This window comes from Nyctereutes procyonoides, unplaced genomic scaffold, assembly GCF_905146905.1.
Source record: "Nyctereutes procyonoides isolate TBG_1078 unplaced genomic scaffold, NYPRO_anot_genome, whole genome shotgun sequence".
Lineage (NCBI taxonomy): Eukaryota > Metazoa > Chordata > Mammalia > Carnivora > Canidae > Nyctereutes > Nyctereutes procyonoides.
The window spans coordinates 22,822,884-22,845,978 of record NW_026575131.1 but is presented as its reverse complement, the minus strand read 5'-3'; the positions used below and the strand labels follow the sequence as shown (position 1 = coordinate 22,845,978).

The following is a 23,095-nucleotide window of genomic DNA, read 5'->3' as shown; positions in this document are numbered from 1 at the left end:
GTGCTGCTGGCTTCGACTCAAGTGCTCCCTGATCCATGGCTGTTCAAGATCTTAAGCCCCAAAAGATCAAACTCAGTTTTTCTTCTGTTATAGCTGGGAAATTGGAAAGCCCCAAGAACGCACTCTCTGGAAAACCCCTAGAGATTAACAAAATGGAAAGAAAAGAGGCTGGGTTCTCTAATATTTTCCTCTGAGTGCATGTTAAACCACTTGTGGATCTCACTTTGGGGGTTCAAGGCATTTACCCAGGTTCCTAATGCAGGTGGCTGCTGGGAAAGGTGTGATTAAAGGCACTGGGGGAAGGAATCTTGCCCCAAAACACTTCTCCAGCCAGGTTATCCTGTTAGAGATCAACACTTGGGGTTACTAGGGAATTGTCTGTCTTAGAGGAATTAACTCGGAAGACTCTGAGCTGCTCAGTCTTTCACTGAAATGGTCGTAATGACACTCCTTTTGAAAAACACCAGCCAAAATAAATAATAACAAATACAGGAGCTGCCTGTATCTAGTGAAAACTTCCTGTGTGTCAAACACTGTGCTGTGAATGCATTTCCCATCCAACTCACACCTGATCTTTTCTCCTTTTTATAGATGAGGATACCGGAAAGGGTTAACATTATCTGCCCAGGATTGCACAGTCAGGACCGAAGCCAAGACTGAAATCCAGGTGAGTGACTCCGGAGCCCCATTTTCCGAAGGCTACCCAGTTTCACACCTAGTGGCCGGCCGGCCGGGCAGGGTTGCAAAAGAAAACTAACCATTGGGGAGCAGAACAGAGGGCACAGGGGAGGCAGGCAGCACAGCCAGCTGGAACAGCAAACAGCCAGGGAAGAGGAGGAGAGATGTGCTGGAAGGGACAGGGAAAGACTGCGGAAGACAAAGCTTGTTTTATTTAGCAGAATGGTTATGAGCAGAGCCTTTGCAGCCAGACCACCTGGGTTCAAATTCCAGCTCAAATCACGAGCTGCTAGCTAGTTCAATTTACAGTGCTGTTCCTTGCTGGCTCTCCCCCGGGCCTGAGGTCCTGCAGAAGGGTAACTATTCAGAGAGATCAATGTTCCTAATCAGATCAATGTTGGAAAGACATTCTCAGAGACAGAGAAAGGCAGAAAGAGAGAGTTGGAGAGAAATGCAAGCTCCAAGTAACTAGTTGCGTGGCTCTGGCAAGGGGCTTCGTCGCTGTTTCTCACCTGCAGAATGAAGACAGTAGTCTTCCTCACCCCCCAATTAAAAAGGTTGATATATTTAAGGAGTTTGGAATAGTGTTTGGCACATGACAAGCACTGCTGGAGTGTTTTTTATGTTTTATTTTCATTATTTAACAATTCTGGCCAGAAACAGCCCTGGCTCAAACAGTCTGAAAAAAAAACAAAGGTATGCAACAGAAATGAGCGTGTGTGTGTCCCCAAAACATGTGAGAATGTTCATAGCAGCCAAAATGTAGGAAAAAAACATTTAACACCAGAATGGGTAGGTACAGAGGGGCTCATTCAGAAGGATGAAATACACAGAAACGAAAAATTGTTACATTAATTAGCAGACATCACATTGCTTTAAAAACTCAGGACAGGGCAGGCCGGGTGGCTCAGCGGTTTAGCGCTGCCTTCAGGCCAGAACATGATCCTGAAGTCTCAAGATCGAGTCCCACATCTGGCTCCCCGCAGGGAGCCTGCTTCTCCCTCTGCCTGTGTCTCTGCCTCTCTCTCTCTGTGTCTCTCATGAATAAATAAATAAAAATTTAAAAAAAAATCAGGACAGAATACACACTGCTTCTACAGTTATGAAGCCATAGAAGAGTGAAAGCCAAAGCAGATGGAGACTCGTGATCACCTTTGGGGGGTGGGTATGACAAGCAGGCATAAGGGACCCATCAAGTACTAGAAATTCTGCATTCTGAGTGGTGGTTTTGTGGGTGTGCTGCGTGTATGTGCATATTCACAAGGCTCTAATGGTTAAGATTGGAGTACTTTAAGTTACACCTCAAGTTTTAAAAATTAACGAAAGCCGCCAAGTCAGTAAGGTAGGTATGATCTCATGCACAAAGTCATGTTTTTTGTTTTAGTAATCAATAGTTTCAGAGATTATTTTAAGAAGTGATGCATTCAGCCTTTCATTAATCAGGACATCACGCTCATTATTTCACAAATATTACTGTTTAAGATGAGACTAAATATAAGTCTATTTCAATAGAACTACGGAAAAATTTGGGGAAGAAACCATGAAGGCAATGTGAAAATGAATAAAATTTAGAAGTTTAGAAATCATTAGATTTCTAAAGGGCAGCTATGAAGGGGAGTCAAATGGGTCTTTATTCTAGTGCAATAGTCCACAAACTCCACCCAAGAACTGAATCAACCTGCTTCTATACAACCTGTCAACTAAGAATGGTTTTCACATTTGTAAAAGGGGGTGAAGGGCAGGGGATTAAAAGGATATTTCTTGATACTGTAAAGATGATATAAAATTCAGATTCCCAAGTCCATAAATAGATTGGTATTGGATCATAGCCATCCTCATTCATTTACATACTTTCTGGCTCTTTTCCCTCTACAACGGCAGAGCTGAGTAGTTGTAACAAAGACCACGTGACCACAAAGCCTAAAATATTTACTATATGGCCATTTGAGAAAAGGATTGCTGATCTCAGCTTCAGTGGATAACTTCCATCTTTGCCACTGAGGCTGCCCTATGAAGTCACATACTCTTCTAATCCCTTTTCACTGAGGTGTTCTCCAGTAACCACCAGGATTAGCTCCTTGGCTCCAAATTCTGACTTTATAAAGCTCACAGGACACATCTGGATGGCTCAATTAAGTGTCTAACTCTTAATTTTGGCTCAGGTCATGATCTTAGGGTCCTGAGACTGAGCCCTGCGTTGGGCTGTGAGCTCAGCAGGGAGTCTCCTTGAGGATTTCTCTCCTTCTTGTTCTGCCCCTCCCCCCTCCTTCTGTCTCCCTAAAAGAAAGAAATCTTAAAAAAAAAAATAGAAAAATAAAGTCCATAGGACGTGTGCAAGCTCTGAGTTCTGACCCAACAGCAACCAAAGCACAATCAGAAGATACTTCCACAAAAGACAATGCAGTCACAAACCATCACAAGGGAACCTGATGGGTTTTTCTGAGCACACTGCAAAACTGTTTTCTTTGTAGAGTGTTTACTGTGCCCTCAGATTAGCTCTTCCTTGAAAACCAACCAACTTTAGAGTTCTCTTCCATCCTCCTGGCACTCGTGTATTTTTAAAGTATCAACATTTAGTGCTATTGCTGGAAATGCACCAGCAGAAAATAATCGGGGTGCTAACTGGAGGATAAGAAAGCTTAACTGTCAAATGTTGTAGAAGATGAATTTTCCTACCCCTGCACTTTCAATAGACTATCTCCTCCACATGGAATATCCTTCTTCCAGTCTTCATTGTCGCTGCCTTCCCTTACCAGACTGACCACGCCCCGAATACGAAAGCCATAATAAACCAAGAATTGTACCGTGCCCATCTTATGCAAAATGGGCCTTCGAGAAATATATGGAAGACGAAAGAAACCCAGAGAACGTTCTAATCCCCATTCAATAAATATGGTATTGATCAAGATATGCTGACTTTATCTGTTCATTTCCTTAGATTTTAAGTGACTATTTCTCTGTCCACAAAAGCAGTAACTCTTTTTGACAGACAAGTCCAAAGTCCACTAGGATGCATGTGTACTTTTAGAAATAGGGTAAATACCTTATAGTTGTGAGAAATTGTTTCTTATAGAATGCTGCTCAGGAAAAGGTGTGAGGTTCCTTCTGGCTCTGTCTAATGTTAATCATTTATGATATACTGTGGTTCAGAGCTCAGCAATTGGAGTCATTTCAGGCAATAAATACACATTTCCTGTCAAAACACATCAAATGGGTAGGACTTCAATTTATTTGAGAAGGAGTTGTAACTAACTTCAATATTGGCAATTTGGAGAATTCTCTAATGGCTTTTAATAGCCCTGGCAATTTTCTCTTCATATCTTGCCCCCCAAACCACAGAATATCTCTGTTTAAACCTCTCCAGAAACGGCCCTCAGTATTTCTCTGTGTAGTAGGAGTCCCCACCACCCAAATCTGTGGTATCACATGCCTTTTCCCATCACTCGGGTTTTTCAGAACTAAAGCTATGTCTACACAAAACTTGAAAGAATCTTCTGGATTTATGAACCATAAATCCTTCTACCACCTTACGAACTCATTAAGGAGTTGGTGCTAACCTTTCACCTGTATCATTTCACATCACTGCCTGCAACAATGATGTAGAAAATAAAGGTTTCAACACAAAATGACTTGCTCTTCTATGAAAATTAAGTCCAGTGGTAGACAGGCCAAGGCAGGTACCTTAGCACCACACAACCATCAAGGCCTCCCACTGCTTCTATCTTCCTCTTCTGCCTTCTTCCTACCTGCCCATCATCCTCAAGGTCACCTCAGAGACCAAGATAGCTGCTGGAGCACCAACTATCACATCACATTCCAGGACTCAAGAGATCCACAAAGGGCTCCACTCTTGATTTTAGCAAGATTCTGCAGAAGAGAAAACCCCCTGACTTTCCTACATGTATCTCACATGTCCACCTTAGCGCCAGAGAGGTTGTGAAACAGTCATGATTCTGTAGAGCATATGCCTGGTTAGAAATCAAAGTGTGAGGAAGGAAGAAGGAAAAATAAATGTTATGTATCTATTTTTAGATGCATAAAAAAGTAGATATTATGTCAACTAACATCTCTTCCACAACCCTCTATTGTATATATACTCTGTAGAAACGGATGATCAATAATTAAGTAAATGAAAGAAAGGCAAATTCTCCGATATCATCACCTCAGGAAACCTTGCAGAAGACTTGGTCAGTGTTGCATACTTCCTCATCGTGTTAATATAATAACAAGTTTCAGATGTAAACAGTACCTCAACTGCACTTATTATGAGACTAAGGTATTGTATGGTTTGAATTTTCAGGTTTTGTCTTCTGTGAAATTTACTTATAAAATCATGTGTGTTTCTATCTCATCCAAACCCAAGAACAATATCACACCCTTCCTCCCCTGTGTGTCAGTGTGGTAAGATGGAGAGCTCAGAGAAGTGATGGCATTTACTGAGGATCAGATGGAAAGGTAGAAGCCCAGGCTCTGAATTCAACACCTCTGCGTTTTCACACCAGTGCCCAGCCTTATGGAAGATCACTACGGCTTGGCACAGGCAATGTGGCTTTTGGCAGAACTTCAGGAATAATGACAGTGTGCATTTATACACTAAGCTGCAGTTTTCAAAGCATTTCCACATAGTCAGCAATTGGAAACACCCACCAATGCTTTATAGGAGGCCAGATTGCTGTTGCTCTGAGTAGGTAAGGGATTTATGTACTTGGGGTAACATTCGAGATTTAAAGAATGAGAAGGAGCCAGCCAAAAAAAGAAAAGGAGACAAGCAGGATGCACATTCCGAGGAAAAACAGGAACATCAAATAGAGAGTCACTGTAGAAAGAGAGTTTAGGCATTCTAGGAAATGAGAGATGGCCAAGGTGGTTAGAGGAGAATAAGCAAGGAGAACAGATCATAGATGACATCAGAAAATCAAGACACTAGCAGCAACTGCCATCTTTTGGCCCTACTTCTACACAACTGCTACTTCTCCTACAACCAGATGCATTTTTTCTTTTTCTTATGTTTTTTCTCATAGGCTCCATGCCCAACGTGGGACTCAAACTCACGACTTTGATCAAGAGCTGCATGTCCTACTGACTGAGCCAGCCAGGAGCCCCAACCACGTGCATTTTCCACATGGGAATCTTATCAATCTTCTGTCTCCACCCCCACTCAGTCCCCTACACCTATCTTCCAAGAAAAGTCAGAGAAGGTATTTTTAACAGCAAGATATGCTATTAATTTTAAAATATATACAAAATTTCAGAATTATAAAACTCCATCTGCAAATTCGGAGAAACTCCAAATTCTCCACAAACTTCCTTTGACCAGTGCTTTCGAATTATATCCCAGTGTGGTTTTTTTTTTCCAAAGATGTACCTATGAATATACAGGGTCCTATTTCTTCTCTTTCTAGAGCAAACCTATAAAATATCCCTCTGTAATAACAGAATTCCAAACTCTTGCCAGCGTATATACACCTAGTAGGCCCTCAATTTCACTGGCCCCTTTGGCCTATACCTTAGAAGGTCCAGTGTTTCCAAACAGTAAGAGAAGAAAAAAAAATTTTAATATCTTGGCATCCATCAACCAGCATTTTCAAGGGCAAGAGAACTGCAGCGCCCAAGGAGCTGTCTGAGGTGCTTGAGGTTAATGGCTGTATTTACATAGCCATCAATTCACTTTACAAAGAACTGCCCCAGTAGGACGATGGGGCTCCCATCAGGCAGCCTGGCCAGGTTAGACCAGACAGGAGTCTGAACGAGGGAAGGAAAACACCTGATAAATCTTAAGGACTCCCTCCTGTTTTCAGTAAATTATTTATCTCTCTATTTTCTTTTTTTTTTTTTTAATTTTTTTTTTTTATTTATTTATGATAGTCACACAGAGAGAAAGAGAGGCAGAGACATAGGCAGAGGAAGAAGCAGGCTCCATGCACCGGGAGCCTGACGTGGGATTCGATCCTGGGTCTCCAGGATCGCGCCCTGGGCCAAAGGCAGGCGCCAAACCGCTGCGCCACCCAGGGATCCCTCTCTCTATTTTCAATTAAAGAGTCTTGGGTCTCTTGTCGAACAAAACAGACTACATTTCTCTCTCTTGATGAGTCACTTACTAAAACATTTTGGGAGTAAAACAGTAAAATAGTAGCCGTATCTCCTCTACAGGGTTTACCTTCCACCTGCAGTGTCCAAAATGTCAGCCACAACACACAAGTGGCTATTTAAAGGTAAGGCTAAATTAGTTTAAAATAAATAAAATTTAATTGAATTTAAAAAAAATTTTTAAATCAAGTAAAAAATAAAATTTAAAATTCAGTTCCTTGGTCACAACAGCCACATTTCAAGTTCTCGACAGTCCCATGTGGCTCGGTAGCTTCTGCTAGTGGACTACACAGACTTTAGAATTTTCTCCCTCATGGCATAAAGTTCTATTGGAACATTTAAGAATGTTTATCTACAAAGTCCAAAGCCTAATCTGTTCTGGAGTTTATATATCTTAATTCCCGAGAAAATGTAACAATGAAAGAGGCTTTCTGCAGTCCCCACATTTTCCAGATGCATTCTTGTGTGTGTGTGTAAATATATATATATGTATGTATGTATGTATATATATATACATACATACATATATATATACTTTATTTATTTATTCCTGGGAGACACACAGAGAGAGAGAGAGAGAGGCAGAGACCTAGGCAGAAGGAGAGGCAGGCTCCCCATGGGGAGCTCAATGCGGGACTGGATCCCAGGGCCAGTCGGCAGATGCTCAACCATTGACCCACCCAGGCGCCCCTTCCAGATGCATTCTTAAGCAACTTGATGCTATAAAACACATCCTTCTGAGGAGGCTATTTCAGGTCTACTTAAAAAAAAAAAACTACAAATGGCTACAAAGTTACATGTATTATTAGAGGACTTTAACTGGTAAACACTACATTTCAGTTTGAGATTTAAATTTGTTCAAGAATATTCTCTAGAAAAGAGAATCTTCACGGCACCTGGGTGGCTCAGTCAGTTAGGTGTCTGACTCTTGATTTCAGCTCAGGTCATGACCTCTGGGTCCTGGGATCAAGCCCACGGTGGCCCTAGCTCAGTGTGGAGTCTGTTTGTTCCTCTTCCTCCTCCTTCTCACCCCCACCCCCCACTCTTGCATGCATGGTCTTTCTCTTTCATAGATAGATAGATAGATAGATAGATAGATAGATAGATAGATAGATCTTTTTTTAAAAAAAGGGAATCCTCATGGACTGTTGATAGGAATGTAAATTGATGCAACTACTATGGAAAACAGTATGGGCAAAATAGATCAAGTGGATTAAGAGGTACAAACTTCCAATTACAAAATAAAAAATTGACAGGGATGAAAAGCACAGTATAGGAATACAGTCAATAAGACTGTAATAACTTTGTATTGAGGGCAGCCCAGGTGGCTCAGCGGTTTAGCACCGCCTTCAGCCCAGGGCCTGATCCTGGAGTCCCAGGATCGAGTCCTGCATCAGGCTCCCTGCGTGGAGCCTGCTTCTCCCTCTGCCTATGTCTCTGCCTCTCTCTCTCTCTCTCTCTCTCTCTCTGTGACTATCATAAATACATAAAAATTAAAAAAAAAAGATTTTATGTATTTATTCATGAGAGACCCAGAGAGAGAGAGAGGCAGAGACACAGGCAGAGGGAGAAGCAGGCTCCATGCACCAGGAGCCCGATGTGGGATTCGATCCCGGGTCTCCAGGATCACGCCCTGGACCAAAGGCAGGCGCCAAGCCGCTGCGCCACCCAGGGATCCCACATAAAATCTTTTTAAAAAATAATAACTTTGTATTAACAGATGCTAACTACACTTAATTTTATAATGTATATAACTCTTAAACCACTATGTTGTACACTTAAAACTAATATAACATCGTATGTCAACTATACGTTCAAAAAAAAATTCTCACAATACTCTCTATAATAGAAAAAAAATGGACAAATCTGAATGCCCACCTGTTGGAACAACTAAATCAAACGTAGTACATTCCTAATGAAAGTGAGACAGCTAAAGACACAGACAAGAACTATGTATGTATCGATATGGACTGATCTCCAAGACAAAGGTAAGCAAACAATTCAAATCTTTGAACCAGATGTGTAGTAAATTACTATTTAAGTGAGAAAAGTCAGACGATACTGCATATTTAGGAAACATACACAATTTAAATAACATAAATAGAAAAGTTCAATAGACTGTGATATTTCCACATGTTACTTTTAAATAAATGTAAAATGCTAGATCTGCTTCCTACTTCTGTTGGTCAGTGAGCACCGACAAATGAACTTCAAATGGTTAGAGAGTCTACTAGCACATCATCAAGGCCAATCTCGCCCCTCATGTTGGGATTTCTTTGAGATATAATGTATTTTCAATATGTGCAGAATGATACCAGCCATACTCTTAATAGGATTTGGGGAGAGAGGTTTAGAAATGGGCTGGAGGGGTCATTAGGGTGCTCTTTACTTGTAATCTTGCTGCAATTTTACTTTTATTTTTTTACAGCTTGCACGTTACCAGTGGGGCTTCCACAAGGTCACTGGTTGCTGTGCTCCTCTATTATCTCTGCGGGCATCCCCGTCCATTTGATACAATAGGAGCTGTAGTAACACTGACCAGCCATTCCCCGCCAGCAGAGCATTCCATCCCATGCTCTGGGCTTTACAGTAAATAAAATGCCATACTTTTTTTTTTTTTAAGTGCATATTTGTTCTAAAAAAAAAAAAAGATTAGGGCAAATTTGTTGTTTGGAACCTTCTGTTTTATCTTCCATGTAAACAGCTTCTGCAGTGCCCTAGTCCGCCACTCGGCCTGGAAGCCTCATCTTCTTACTGTCTGGAGTTGAGCACTGGACGGGGGGAAAGGGCAAAATGGCAAGCAGCCAGGGAGGAGAGCTATAGCATTTTGACAGTCGGGCAGAGATGACCAGAGTGAAACCTGCCAAAGGGACAGCAGTGACTGATGGGTCCCGAGGAAATGTTAGCGCAAACCTAGTCATACGCAACACGCCGCAGCCTTCGAGAGAGCACCACAGCTCTGCAAACCAGCCACGTAATTAAAACACAGCTCTGGAGACAGAGGAGGTTAAGTGGCTCTGACCCAGCCCATCCACTCTTCTTGGTGGCTGCCAATCGTCACCTTCCTGCCAGCACCCACGTATTTCTGTAAGTCGGCCTGTCTCTAAAAATTCTCACAAAACCGCAATTTTTTAAAAAAATGAATGATGATTTAAAAAATCAAGTTCTTCGACATTTGTTTTTCATTCAGAAGAGACCTTGGTTTGCAAACTTCAAGTTCTTGTTAATAGCGCAAGACAAAGTAAAATCCACTGCAAGCTTTCCATTTAAGCAAACACAGATGATAATTTATTCCTCCAAGTGGTAAGAGAATGCAACAAGCCAGGCATCTGCGCAAAAAACTTCCCATACCCCCTAAAGTCCTATAACTCTATCTGCAACTCCATCTTCTGGTCCTAACTAAATCTCCAATTATTCCCAGAACGGATGAAATCTTAAATCCACATCAGCTTTTAACATCTGCTGAGTCTTAACTATACAGGAACCAAAACGAAATTCCTGTGTGTCACCTGCCGATAGGATTACAATTTAAATCAGACTCAGACTATAGAAAAATAGAAGCCACATTTTTTTTCCTGATCCATATAGACATCAGCCAGAAGGTGCTATGCTGGTTATGTGCTATGTATAGCAAAACTGCCTCGATATCCATTTAAACTATATGATTCTTATTCTAAAAGTCCTCAACTGCAGAAAATACACCTTACACTCTGAAATAAACTTACAGACATTACCAAAGTCAGTTTCTCATATATAACACTGATCCAAAGAACATCTAATTTGTATTTTGGGCTCAGTAATTTAAATTGATCTTCAGGGGCACCTGGCTGGCTTAGTCGGTTAAGCGTCTGCCTTCAGCTCAGGTCATGATTTCAGGGTTCTGGGAGAGCCTTGCATGGGCTTCCTTGCTCAGCAGGGAGCCTGCTTCTCCCCCTCCCTCCCAGAGGCCCCTCTCCCTGCTTGTGTTTTCTCTCCCACTCTCTCAATTGAATATAATCTTTTAAAAAAATTAATTGATTTTCAGAATTATACAATTTAAATTTTTTTTAATTTTTATTTATTTATGATAGTCACAGAGAGAGAGAGAGAGAGAGAGAGAGAGAGGCAGAGACACAGGCAGAGGGAGAAGCAGGCTCCATGCACCGGGAGCCCGACGTGGGATTCGATCCCGGGTCTCCAGGATCGTGCCCTGGGCCAAAGGCAGGCGCCAAACCGCTGCGCCACCCAGGGATCCCAGAATTATACAATTTAGACAAACTCAACCAGCATATTACAAAATGAGAAACTCACAACTTAATCAAAAAACAACCTCATTGTATCAAAATTTCCGTATTACAATTTTTTTAGCTGAAAGATGGAACTGTAAAAAGAAGTGTGAAGCATAGGCTTGGCAGCATCAGTACTCAGGGGAAGTTTGTCAAAAATGTAGATTCCTAGGCTCTGTCCTAGACTTATAGAAACAGTAGCTCTGAGGGTGACCCCTGGGAATCTGTATTCTAACAAAATCCTCCAGAAAGTTCTTATGCACCAGTCTAAGTGAAAATATTAAGAACTGGAGAAGGGTGTGGCTCAGCGTTGAGCACGTGTCTTCAGTCCAGGGTGTGATCCTGGAGTTCCAGGATCGAGTCCCACACTGGGTTCCTTCCATGGAGCCTGCTCCTCTTTCTGCTTCTATCTCTGCCTCTCTCTCTCTCTGTCTCTCATGAATAAATAAATAAAGTCTTAAAAAAAAAAAGAATTGGAGAAGAATGCATGATGCTGGTGGTAATCCAAACTGGTACAGCTACTATGGAAAACAGTCCTGAAAAAATTAAAAATATAAATACCATACAGTCCAATAATTCCACAACAGTATTTACCCAAAGAAAACAAAAGCACTAATTCAAATATATATAGGCACCCTTATGTTTTATGTTTATTGAAACATTATTTATAGTGGACAAGATATGAAACAACCCAACTGCCCATCAATAGATGAATAAAGAAGATGTGGGGATCCCTGGGTGGCGCAGCGGTTTGGCGCCTGCCTTTGGCCCAGGGCGCGATCCTGGAGACCCGGGATCGAATCCCACGTCGGGCTCCCGGCATGGAGCCTGCTTCTCCCTCTGCCTATGTCTCTGCCTCTCTCTCTTTCTCTCTCTGTGACTATCATAAATAAATAAAAATTAAAAAAAGATAAAAAAAAGAAGATGTGGCATGTATGTACACACACACAGTAGAATATTACTCAGCCATAAAAAAGAATGAGACCTTGGGACACCTGGGTTGCTCATTGGTCGAGCGTCTGCCTTTGGCTCAGGTTGTGATCCTGGGGCCCGCAGATCAGGTCCCACATCAGGCTCACCATATCAGGCTCACCTGCTTCTACTTCTGCCTATGTCTCTGCGTCTCTCTCTGTGCGTGTCTCTCATGAATAAATAAATAAAATCTTTAAAAAAAAATGAATGAGACTTTGCCATTTGTGACAACATGGATGGACCTGGAGGGTGTTATGCTAAGTGAAGCAAATCATACAGAAAAAGACAAATACCATATGATTTCACTTATACGTGGAACCTGAAAAACAAACAAAGAAACAAACTACCCTAAAGCAGAAACAGATCCATAAATACAGAGAACAAACAAAATTGCGGGCAGGGGGGTGGCGCCTTGGGGATTGCGTAATATGGATGAAGGGGAATGGATGATACAGGCTTCCAGTTGTGTAGTGAGTAAGTTAGGAAGATAAAAGATACAGCATAGGGAATAGTGTCAATGCTACTTTAATAGTGCTGTGTAGGAAGAGAGGGTAGCTACACTTGGGGTGAGCGCAGCATCATGTGCAGGCTTGTCAAATCGCTGTGTTGCACGCCTGACACCAACGTAACATCGTCTGCCAGCTATACTTCAATAAAAGGAATTACAATTGGGATACGGGCTTACCAAACAGAATTGATAACATGAAATAGATTTTTTTAAATCCAGACTGTTCAGAGGACAAAAGAAAATCTGCAATCAGCATAAACCCTATATTCATCTCTCCTCGTTACTCACTTCTAAGTAAATGAGGACTTTGAAACTTGTATATGGATGTAGTCAACTGCTTGTAAGTTCATGTCTATTTATGCTATGGTTCAGAAATATTTGCACATCAAACCAGAAACTGAGTTTACACTTGGGATCATGAGTCTTTTGTAAATGTGAAGGGAGTAAATTTGGAATCAAATGTCTTGAAGAAACAAGAGTTTTCTAGGACTGTTGCCAGTCCTTTTTCTCAGGGTGACCTTAACTTTCAGACTTGAGGAGTATTTTCTTTCTCTGATTAATACTTCCGTAGGATAATTAGTGTACTTTGTTTGAGTTTATGTATCAGGACAGGCTGATCCTGATCAGGAGCATCAGCGCTTGCTCCTCCACCCAGAGGGGGACCCAATACAGGCCAGTATCAACAGCCAAGCTTACTGGTCCTCTGCTTCCCCGGCTCGCCCACGAAGGACGTGGGGCTGATGTGTTCCAAACGCTGCGGTTTTCTTTTTAAATAACACAGAATCCTTGCAAATGAACTTCACACATCTGACTTAGGATTCCCAGGAGGACACCCTTAGCTACGGGCTTATTTCTAGGCCTTTAGAATCAAATTAGAATACCCCATCAGACACCTATTTGTGCAAACGTTAATTTCAAGTGTATTTAAATGCCTTGGTGTCTTGCTTTTGCTCATCACATCAAGCAGAGCCGCTTCCACTGTGTAATCACAATAATGAATAAACATGGGGTGCTTATAAAGGACTCGGGAACCACAAAACTGATCAATTGTTAATTCTATAAAGTGACTAAACGTGCCTTCTTTTGCAATAACTCCATTAAGCTGTGTTTTTGGAGGGAAAGATGCCCACGTCCTCTGCCTACCGTCTCTGTAAAACAAAAACACAATCATCATTCAGATCCTACCTAAAGCTTATCTTGATCTCTATTATTTCCTTGTACTGTCTACACCCACCACTACCCCCCACCTCCAACGAAAAGCAAACATTGGCATGGCATTCTAAAAACCAAGAGCTGCATGGTTATTAATCGCCAGAGGATTTGAGGCAGCACTAAAATTAACAGCCAAAATAACCACAGTGTATATTTATTGGTCTCTTATTATTTTGATCAAATACCAATTTCACAATGATGGGGCCCAGAGGAGCTCCACATCTCAATCAAATTCCTTAGTGTGGCGGGATGAGGACTTTCAGAGCTTTTCCTCACAATAAACACATTTGTTATTTATCTCTTATCCCCCACCACACCTGGGCTGTGCACATGAGGCATTCGGTTAATCTTTCTTAAACTGGAAGAATGAGTGATCAAGTAAGAGCTTTGGCTCTATCACACTGTCTGGGTTCAAACTGTGGCTCCTGCCACAAGCTACCTGTGGCTCCATCCAATGTCCTTCACTTTCCTGATGTACAGGAAGGAGATGATGACTCTCTCCACCTTACAGAACTTAGTAAGGGAGGATTAAATGATAGTGTGGTAAAACGATATAGCCTCTATGGAAAACAGTATGACAGGTTCTCAAAAAATTAAGAATGGAATTACCATATGATCCAGCAATTCCATTTCTGAGTACATACCCAAAAGAATTGAAAGCAGAGACTCAAAGAGGTATCTGTACACCCATGTGCATGGGAGCATTATTTGCTGTAGCCAAATGGTAGCAGCAACCCACGTGCTCCCAGCCTTAAAAGGGAACATTGCAACATGGATGAATCTTGAAGACACTATCCGAAGTGAAATAAGCCAGTCACAAAAGGACAAATACTATATGATTCTCCTTCAATGAGATACCTGGAGCAGTTAAATTCTTAGAGATAGAAAGAAGAATTAATTGCTAGGAGCTGAGAGGAGGGAGTAGAGGAGCTGCTGTTTAATGGGCACAGAGCTTCAGTTTTATAGGATGAACAGCGTTCTGAGGATGGACAGTGGTAATGGCTACACAACAATGTGAACACTTTTTTTAAAAAGATTTTATTTATTTATTCATGAGGTACGCCGAGAGAGAGGCAGAGGGAGAAGCAGGTTCCACACAGGGAGCCCAATGTGGGACTCGATCCCAGGACCCCAGGATCACACTCTGGGCTGAAGGCAGGCACTAAACCTCTGAGCCACCCAGACGTCCCACCAATGTGAATACTTAAAGCCCCTGGATTACACACCTAAAAACGGACCTAAAAATGGTTAAGCAGTGGGGTGCCTAGCTGGCTCAATCAGTAGAGTACATGACTCTTGATCTTGAGGTTGTGAGTTCAAGTCTCATGCTGCGCATAGAGATGACTTAAAAATAAAATCTTTTTTTATTTTTATTTTTTTATTATTTATTTATGATAGTCACAGAGAGAGAGAGAGAGAGAGAGAGAGAGAGAGGCAGAGACACAGGCAGAGGGAGAAGCAGGCTCCATGCACCGGGAGCCCGACGTGGGATTTGATCCCGGGTCTCCAGGATCGTGCCCTGGGCCAAAGGCAGGCGCCAAACCGCTGCGCCACCCAGGGATCCCTTAAAAATAAAATCTTAATAAAAATTCTTTAAAAATAAAAAAATAAAAAAGGAGGTAAACTTAATGCTATTTGTATTTAAGTGCAATTTCTTTAAGTGTAATGTTTTAAAACACTTAGTGGAGGGACACCTGGGTGGCACAGTCAGTTGGGGAACCAATTCTTGGTTTTTGTTCAGGTTGTGATCTCAGGGCCATGAGATAGAGCCCCATGTCGGGCTCTGTGCTCAGTACGGAGCCTGCTTGAGACTTTCTCTCTCTCCCTCTGCCCCTCCCCCTACCACAGTCTCTCTCTTTCACTTTCTCTATCAAATAAATGAATCTCTAAAAATAAAAAAATAAAACACTTAGCACAGTAATTCAATAAATGACAGCTATTATAGCTATTATAATTTTTTGAAAGGCCAACAGAGCAAATATTTAACAAGCATTCCCTAATGTGAAAATGGCAAATACCTGCAGAAAACTTCAGTGAAAGAGACATTTGCTATCTAATGTCCAATTCCATTTAAATGCCTCCTTGCCCACTCCTGCCCACTCCGGCCCCCACTGGCAGTACACGCCCTTACTGGGGATGTTTAAATGTTAACCAGTTCATTCCCCAAATCCCCTCAGCTGAGGTGAGTGAAAATTCAGCACACAAGGAGAACCATACTGGTACCAGGGGACAGACTCCTAGCCATCGCCCAGCTTGCTTAATGGAACTCCATGCTCCTGAGCAGATCCAACGGTCTGCAAAGAGCAGAACAAAGTGTGAAGACACGAGTTTTATCCTGGGAGGACTGGACCCATGGTAACCAATTTTATGGCTCTTTTGATTTCTGTCCGTGGATGTGTGCATGTGTGTGTGCGCGTGTGTGTGTGTGTTGAGAAGGAATTAATCCAAAAATATAGATGAAGAAAGCTGTGTCTCGGATGTGAAGCCGGGTTGCATAATCACTTCTGAAAGCAGAGAAAAGGTAACAGATGTTTACATTACAATCTGGCTGCTTCTGGAAGAGCTGCCAAATGATTTAAATAGTAACGGAGATTGCAGGCCCCAGTGAATTCTTGCCCCTTCTGACATATACAGAGAATTCACCCCAACTATGTGTTTTGAGATGGCCTTAACTAAATGCCCCACTGTATAAAATACGTCTGGCTTTCAAACTACTTAAAATCTTAAACCAGACACCAACAATAAAAAATCGAACTGAAGGACGTATTCCAGCACTGACATTATGAAACTTGCTGTCTTTGGCAGAGGGGAATGCATTATAAAGAAACTCAAAATTGCTTTTTAAGTTCAGGTGTTTCAAGGCCAGTAGGAAGATGCATTTTTAAAGAGAAAAAACACACAGCCATGAAAAAGAATGACCTAGAGCTCTTTCCACTGAACTATCATCCTTCCCAGAATGGCTCCACAGTGCATCCGAGTCTCATATATATGCAGGTAAATGGCCACCACTGAAGAGAAAGTCTTCACAATCAAGGGGATTTCATCTGACCCCATGGATGTCAGACTCCTTCCCCAGCCTTGAGTACACCAAAGGGCTTCTCATGGCCCTTTGCCAAGTAAACAAAGCAGTACCGATTATATGATTGGTGACCCCATTTATCTAAAATGATTTGGTCTAACCATCTACATGAAGATAAAGGCAGAAGGGGGAAACTGGAAATACACGTATTGAAACACAGAAAGGTATTATCTCAATGGCAGAACTGGATTCATTTTTCACTTTCCTTTTCAAACCCTTTTACAATGTTTTGAATTTTCTACCACATACATGTATTATCGTTATAAATTAAATCAAAAAGAAAAGACATCTTCAAAACAGAAGCCTGGAGTGATGACAAGAATCTTAGCTTATACATTAGAGACCTCAGCTCTCTGCCAGAAATAGGGAGCTGAGGACACTGGATAAGCCATTTCATTGGTCTGGGCCCCACGTTGCTCTGGATCGGTGTTTCTCCACCTCCCCACTATTCATATTTCAGGCTCCGGGGTTCTTTGTTTTGGGGGCTGCCCTATGCCTTATTGGAAGTTTAGCAGCACCACTTGCCTCTACCCACTACAGACCTACCTAATTCCTTCCCACGTTATAACAAGCAAAACTGTCTCCAGATGTTGGCAAAGGTCCCCTACAGAGCAAAACTGCCCCCAGTTGAGAACCACTACCCTAAGGTGGGCGGGGGGGGGTGCCTAGATGACGGGCACTGAGGGGTGCACTTGACGGGATGAGCACTGGGTGTCATGCTATATGTTGGCAAATCAATCTCCAATAAAAAAATACACAAAAATAAAAAAAGAAAAAGAGAGAACCACTGCCCTAGATGGTCTTTAAGTGTCTTGCTTGCTGGAAACCTTCTTTGATTATTTTAGACACTGTGCCTCAAGTCTGAGTTTTAGGTCCAGTAATGCAGAGGGAAGCACCTATGGCATACCCAAGTCTCATCAGTATTTTCATTATTCATTAAGCAAAAGATGAAAATCAATGAATAAAATAAACTGAATTTTCAGAGAAAACTTCGGGATATGTGACACGGATATGAAACAAAAAATTCAAGTAGATACAATCGTCATTTAAAAACTAATAATAACTGGCTTTGGACGGTTCCACCTTTAGTTAAGACAAATGAAATGCTGCAGATACGTTCAATTGCTTTCTAGTTTGAAATCAACTTACAGAAAAAAAAAACACATGGATTTTTTTTTTTTGGCAATGCCACATTTTTATTTAAAAAAAAAAAGCCTAGTGTTTTCTCTTCATAAGAAATACAAGGAAATTTTTCTAAAAGAGGTATTTTATTCTTCTGCACTAACAATACTACAACCAATCTTATGAAAGACAAATTAGCCACATCTTTACTATCTATCTTTCTAAATATAGTGTCTTATTTTTATTTGCCATTTTATTAACAAGAACTCCCTAATATCTGACACTACCATACTTTTGAATTAAAATTATCTATGCTCATGCTAATGACTTGCTACTGTAAGATCCTGACATCTTTTGAATTAAAAAGAGTGACAAAAAAAGATTCAATACGGTTTTAGATTCATGACTCTTTGAAAATCAGTAGTTCTCCCATATACAGAAAGCCATTTATTAACCAGGATGTTTCATTAACATCAACATTCTACACCTGCCACACACTACGTGTTCAACAAATGCAGGGCACCATTATCATTACTCACAACCATGCCAGAAAATAGAGGGATTTTTTTCCAAATTACCAGTTTGGTTTTACAGCAACTACAAAGTACAAAGTATGAAAGAGGAGGCTATCACACGATAAATTAATATTCTGAGCTCTCAAACCTTGTAACATGCCTCACCTTCATTTTAATATTTGTGTCTTTTCACGTGCTCAAATAGGTCCAAATTAAATCACCCTACCCCAATCCTCTTCCACTGCCACCACCCTTTATTTTTTTTAGAGATTTTATTTATTTATTCGTGAGAGACAGACAGAGAGAGAGACAGAGGCAGAGGGAGAAGCTGGCTCCCCGTGGCACAGGGAGTCTGATGCGGGACTCAACCCAGGACCCTGGGATTCTGACCTGAGCCAAAGGCAGATGCTTAACCAACTGAGACACCCAGGTGCCCGCCACCACCCCCCCTTTAAATGCTCCTTTCATAACTGCAGATATTACGACAACTACTAGGTAGTGGTCCAAGCTAGCTGGTGCACACAGGTGTCAAATCCCTGAGCTGGGTTCAACCAGCATAATGTCCTAACAAACTGATCCTTGATAGTGAAAGAGGTGAACGCAGTCCTGCTCTACAGGGACAGCTGAAATGAGGGGTCTTTCCACCATGCCAACACGACCCTGCAGGCCTTTATTGGAAAAGTCAGGAAAGGAGACTGGGCTAGAAGTTAGGATCCCAGTTCTCTTTACGCTGCAGAAGATTTAAGTCCTAACACCTTCTACCCTTGATCTTTTAGAATACTGAACTCTTGAGGTACTCTCCAGCTTTAAAATTCTGTGAGCCTTTGAGTCTTTCTTTAAACCAGATTATGCAATTAAATTTATGTTTAAAAAAACACACAGGAGCCCTTTTTCACAGACTTTAGGAAAGAAAGTGGATTTAGCTTGAATTAGCAACTGTAAAACACGAAGTTACTTTTATTTTTCTAAAAGATATCAAAGCTCATTTTATCTTGCGAGAGGTGGGTTGCCAGAGATCATGAACTGAGTGGGGTATTATTACAAAGTGTAATTCAAGCCTATGTCTGTAAGTAAGGACTACTAGGAAGGACGTGAGCTTTTTTTGATCATATTTTCGAAACAAATAGTTTATGAAGTGATTAATGTGGCCAAGATCAATTCACCAGTTTGTGGATGTCTCTTTCCCAATGCCTGTCCCTCACCTCAATCCTGTATCTCCCTAACAAATTAGGATTAAGAACACTGTATGATCTCCCAGTCATCCACAATTGGCTTCAAGACTTGAAGTCATTTTGCTAATTCTAGCAGATTTATTTATCCAACACCTGATGAAATGCACATATGTACACAAATGAATCCATCATCTAGATGCTCCATTTATATTGAGATTAAAAAAAAAAGTCAAAGGACTAGTCCATTTACTATGATGTCTATCCATATTTGTAAAGAAATAGAACCAAAATGTATAAGACTCCCTAAGAAGAGGAAGGCATAAGGGGGTAAACATACTTCTGCAAATTCTAAAGAGATCTATAAATTGCAATCGGAGAATTTATTAAACTAAGCTTCTTAGTATAGAAATCCCCAAAACTCTCCAACTGGGAAGCTAATTGAGAGTAAGAAAGAGCCAAAATGATTTCCCTCTTTCTCTCATTCATCACAGGCAATATAGAAACCCTTGCTCAATATGATAATGTGACTCTTGTCAATGCATGTTCAAATCAGATAGAGGATTGGCTGGTGATGATGTCATCCCCATGGGTTAATCCCCAGTGAATGCAGTTTTAATATCATATGCATCAACACGTCATTTACATAACAAAGTATTATATTAAGTGTAACAATAAATGAGCTGTGCAGATAAAAGCAGCTATTAGAGAAAGGCTATGTGCCACTGAAAAGGAGTTAGGGGGACAAAGACTTTTTTTTAGACTAAATGGAACTAGGTCATCAAACAATACACATCTCTAAAAAAAGCAAAAAATGAATATTGAAATTCAAGTGACCTAGAACATTCTAGTACTAGAAATATGGAAATGTTGCCTCCAATGAAAAATATTCGGTAATTAAGTAGAGATATTTGTGAGGTTTTTGTGTGTGTTTGGGAGACAAGTTAAAAAAAAATTAAAGTCCTTGAAAAATAAGTGAACTAGCAGCTCTTGCTTTTCTGGGAATAGCAACTTTCTTATCTTTAACAGGGAAAACTGGCCAAGTCAAATCGTGACTTAAAACCCTGTAATAAATTTTAAAGTGTCAAAGGTAGTTAAAATGGCACAGAGGGAAGGCAGAAAAGTCACACAAAGCAGAACAATGAGCAGAACTGACGGAGGAAACCTTGAAATACAGCTTTATGAGATTACTGGTCAAGAAATGTCCACACATATGAAGAAAGCTTTTTGCACAACTGAGCAATGCCAACTCGCCCGGTCAGTTTGGGAGGACGTAAGTCATCATTAGTCACGATGATTCTGAAAAACCATTCTCTTGCTGCCTTATTAAGATCTGTATTTCCAATCCAGAGCAAGTGTTAGGCTTATGCACTAGATTTATGACTACAAACTTAGCAGAAGTGCTTGTCACTGTAAAACCCACAGCGAGCTGTTGAAGAATTTTTTAAGTCATACATCTGTTCAAGAATGACCAAGTGGAAAACACTGATTATATTGTGATTGGGCAAGTGTGGGTGTCTGGGTGTTGCAGGTGGAATTTTCGGGTTGGTGTGGATAATCCCTACATCAAGGATATTAGAGAAAGAAGCTGACTAAGGGCTTTGAACACGCCCATCCCCACACACCGGGATCGCCTGTCACATCACATCAACCTTGCTAGTCTTGGAGGGACGGCCATAGAAAAGTTAAATGGGAAAGAGTACAGGGATGCAGATGCTTCACCAAGGGCTTCACCAAGGGGAGAGTCGGGGGCTTATTAAATCCCGGTTGGGGTGCAGGGATGTGGGCACCTGGGTACTTCTCAGCATGAACCTGCGCGTGTACACCTTCCTGGGAGGTGAATCATAGCTTGGCTGAGGCTCTCAGCGGCAGCCGTGGAACCCCCAAAACGTTCAATGATACCGATTCAGGAGCAAAACGCACCGGCAGCTCGGGCTGCCTGCCCAGGCGCGGGAGGATATCAGTCCCTCTCCCCGTCCCATCCTTCCCAAGCCAGGAGTGGAGGGTTAACGGTGCCCTCCCTTGCAGGAGCCGGGTGCCAAGGCAAATGAGGCACCAGAAGGTTTGAAAAATAGGGGAAGAAGCGACGGAGACCCTCCGGCCTGGCGGGCAATCGCGAGGTGCTGCACTTCGAGACCCCCTGGAGTTTTCCACTTGGGCGGGAAGCTTAGCGCTTCGGCCGAAAGCTGTGCCCCGGGGGCGCGCAGCGTCCTTACAGCCGGAGCCCCGCAGCCAGGACCCCAGGCGCAGGCTAAGCGGGCTCCCAGCGGGTCCTGGCTCAGACCCACGGGCTGAACCCCAGGCTGCGAAGCCACTGCTCACTCCGAGCCGGTGCGCCCCCTCCCCACAGCCTTGCATCAAGCGGCCCCTCGCGCCTCCAAGGGGCACCCCTTGGGATCTCTGAGAGGCAGACACAAACCCCAAAGTTGGCAGCCGCCCCAGCTCCACTTAGGAGCGCCGCTCCCAACTTCGGGGCGCAAGCCACCCACCGCAGCGGAGCGTCGGAATGAGGGGGGCTGCCCTGAGCCAAGTCGGGATCAGCCTGAGGCGGCTGCCGCGCCCTGGAGACAGTCTGAGCACTGGGGGGGGGGGGGTCCAGACAAGCGCACCCCGTCTTCCCGCCCCCCCTCCCTCCTCTGCCCTGCCAACCCTCCTTACCGGAGAGAGCCGCAGCGTCCGGGACTCAGGGCCGGCGCGCGCAGGTGGAGGCACGGACCTCCGCTCCGAAGCCGGAGGATGCTCACCGCGCCACCTCCCCGCGGGCGCCCCGGCAGTGGCCCATCGCCCCCCGCAGGCTCTCCGCGCGAGTTCCCAGGTCTCTCCGAAGCTGCCGCAGCAGCGCAGGTAGGACTCCGGGCCCCGGGTCGGGCGCAGCCTGGCGCGCACGGGGCGGCGAGCGGTGCGCGGTGGAGCCGGCGGGCGTTGGGGCGCTCGGGCGGGGAGGGGCCCGGAGGGGCCGGGAGGGGCCGGGCGCCCCGCGGGCCGCGCTGATTGGCCGGGCGCACGGCTGCCCCTGCCCCGGCGCCCCGGAGGTCCACGTGGGCCGGCCCCCGGCCCCGCCCCGCTCCCCCGCTCGGCTCGCGGCGCCTCTCCCGAGCGCCCCGCGGTGGTCGCCGCCCGGCAGGTGCTGCGCAAAGGTACCCTCCCGGAACACCTGAGAGCCGCGGGAGCCCGGTGGCATTCAGAGCTCGGCTCCCAACCAGAAGCGATCCCCACGCAGGGCGTCCCCATCCGAGGGCCCCAAACAGTTTGCAAACGAGGCTTCCTTAGCCGCCCTGGGGCTTCACTAACCTGCCCCTTACGTAACTTGCCTGCATGGGAGAGGAGGAGAATCCACGCGCGACGTCAACACCGGAATCCTTTCTTATTTTAAAAATTCTGGAAGTACAGCTCAGACTTGTTTGAGTCGCACTCTGTGCTAACCCTTCTCTAAGTGAAGTGACGCTAATCATCCGTGACGTTTATTTTTTTTTTAAGATTTTATTTAT

The 23,095-nt window shown here is 43.2% G+C and overlaps 1 protein-coding gene across 3 annotated transcripts in view; it reads right to left on the bottom strand.

Annotated features, from left to right (window-relative positions):
- TAFA4 (TAFA chemokine like family member 4) overlaps positions 1 to 22,476 on the bottom strand; it is a 164,568-nt gene extending 142,092 nt beyond the window's left edge. For 2 of the 3 annotated variants that reach the window (XM_055344025.1, XM_055344023.1), the window contains exon 1: positions 22,266 to 22,476. The gene's annotated coding sequence lies outside the window, so the exon portion shown is untranslated. The remainder of the gene's footprint in view (positions 1 to 22,265) is intronic. The other variant, XM_055344024.1, reaches the window with a different exon arrangement.
- Positions 22,477 to 23,095: the final 619 nt, after the last annotated feature.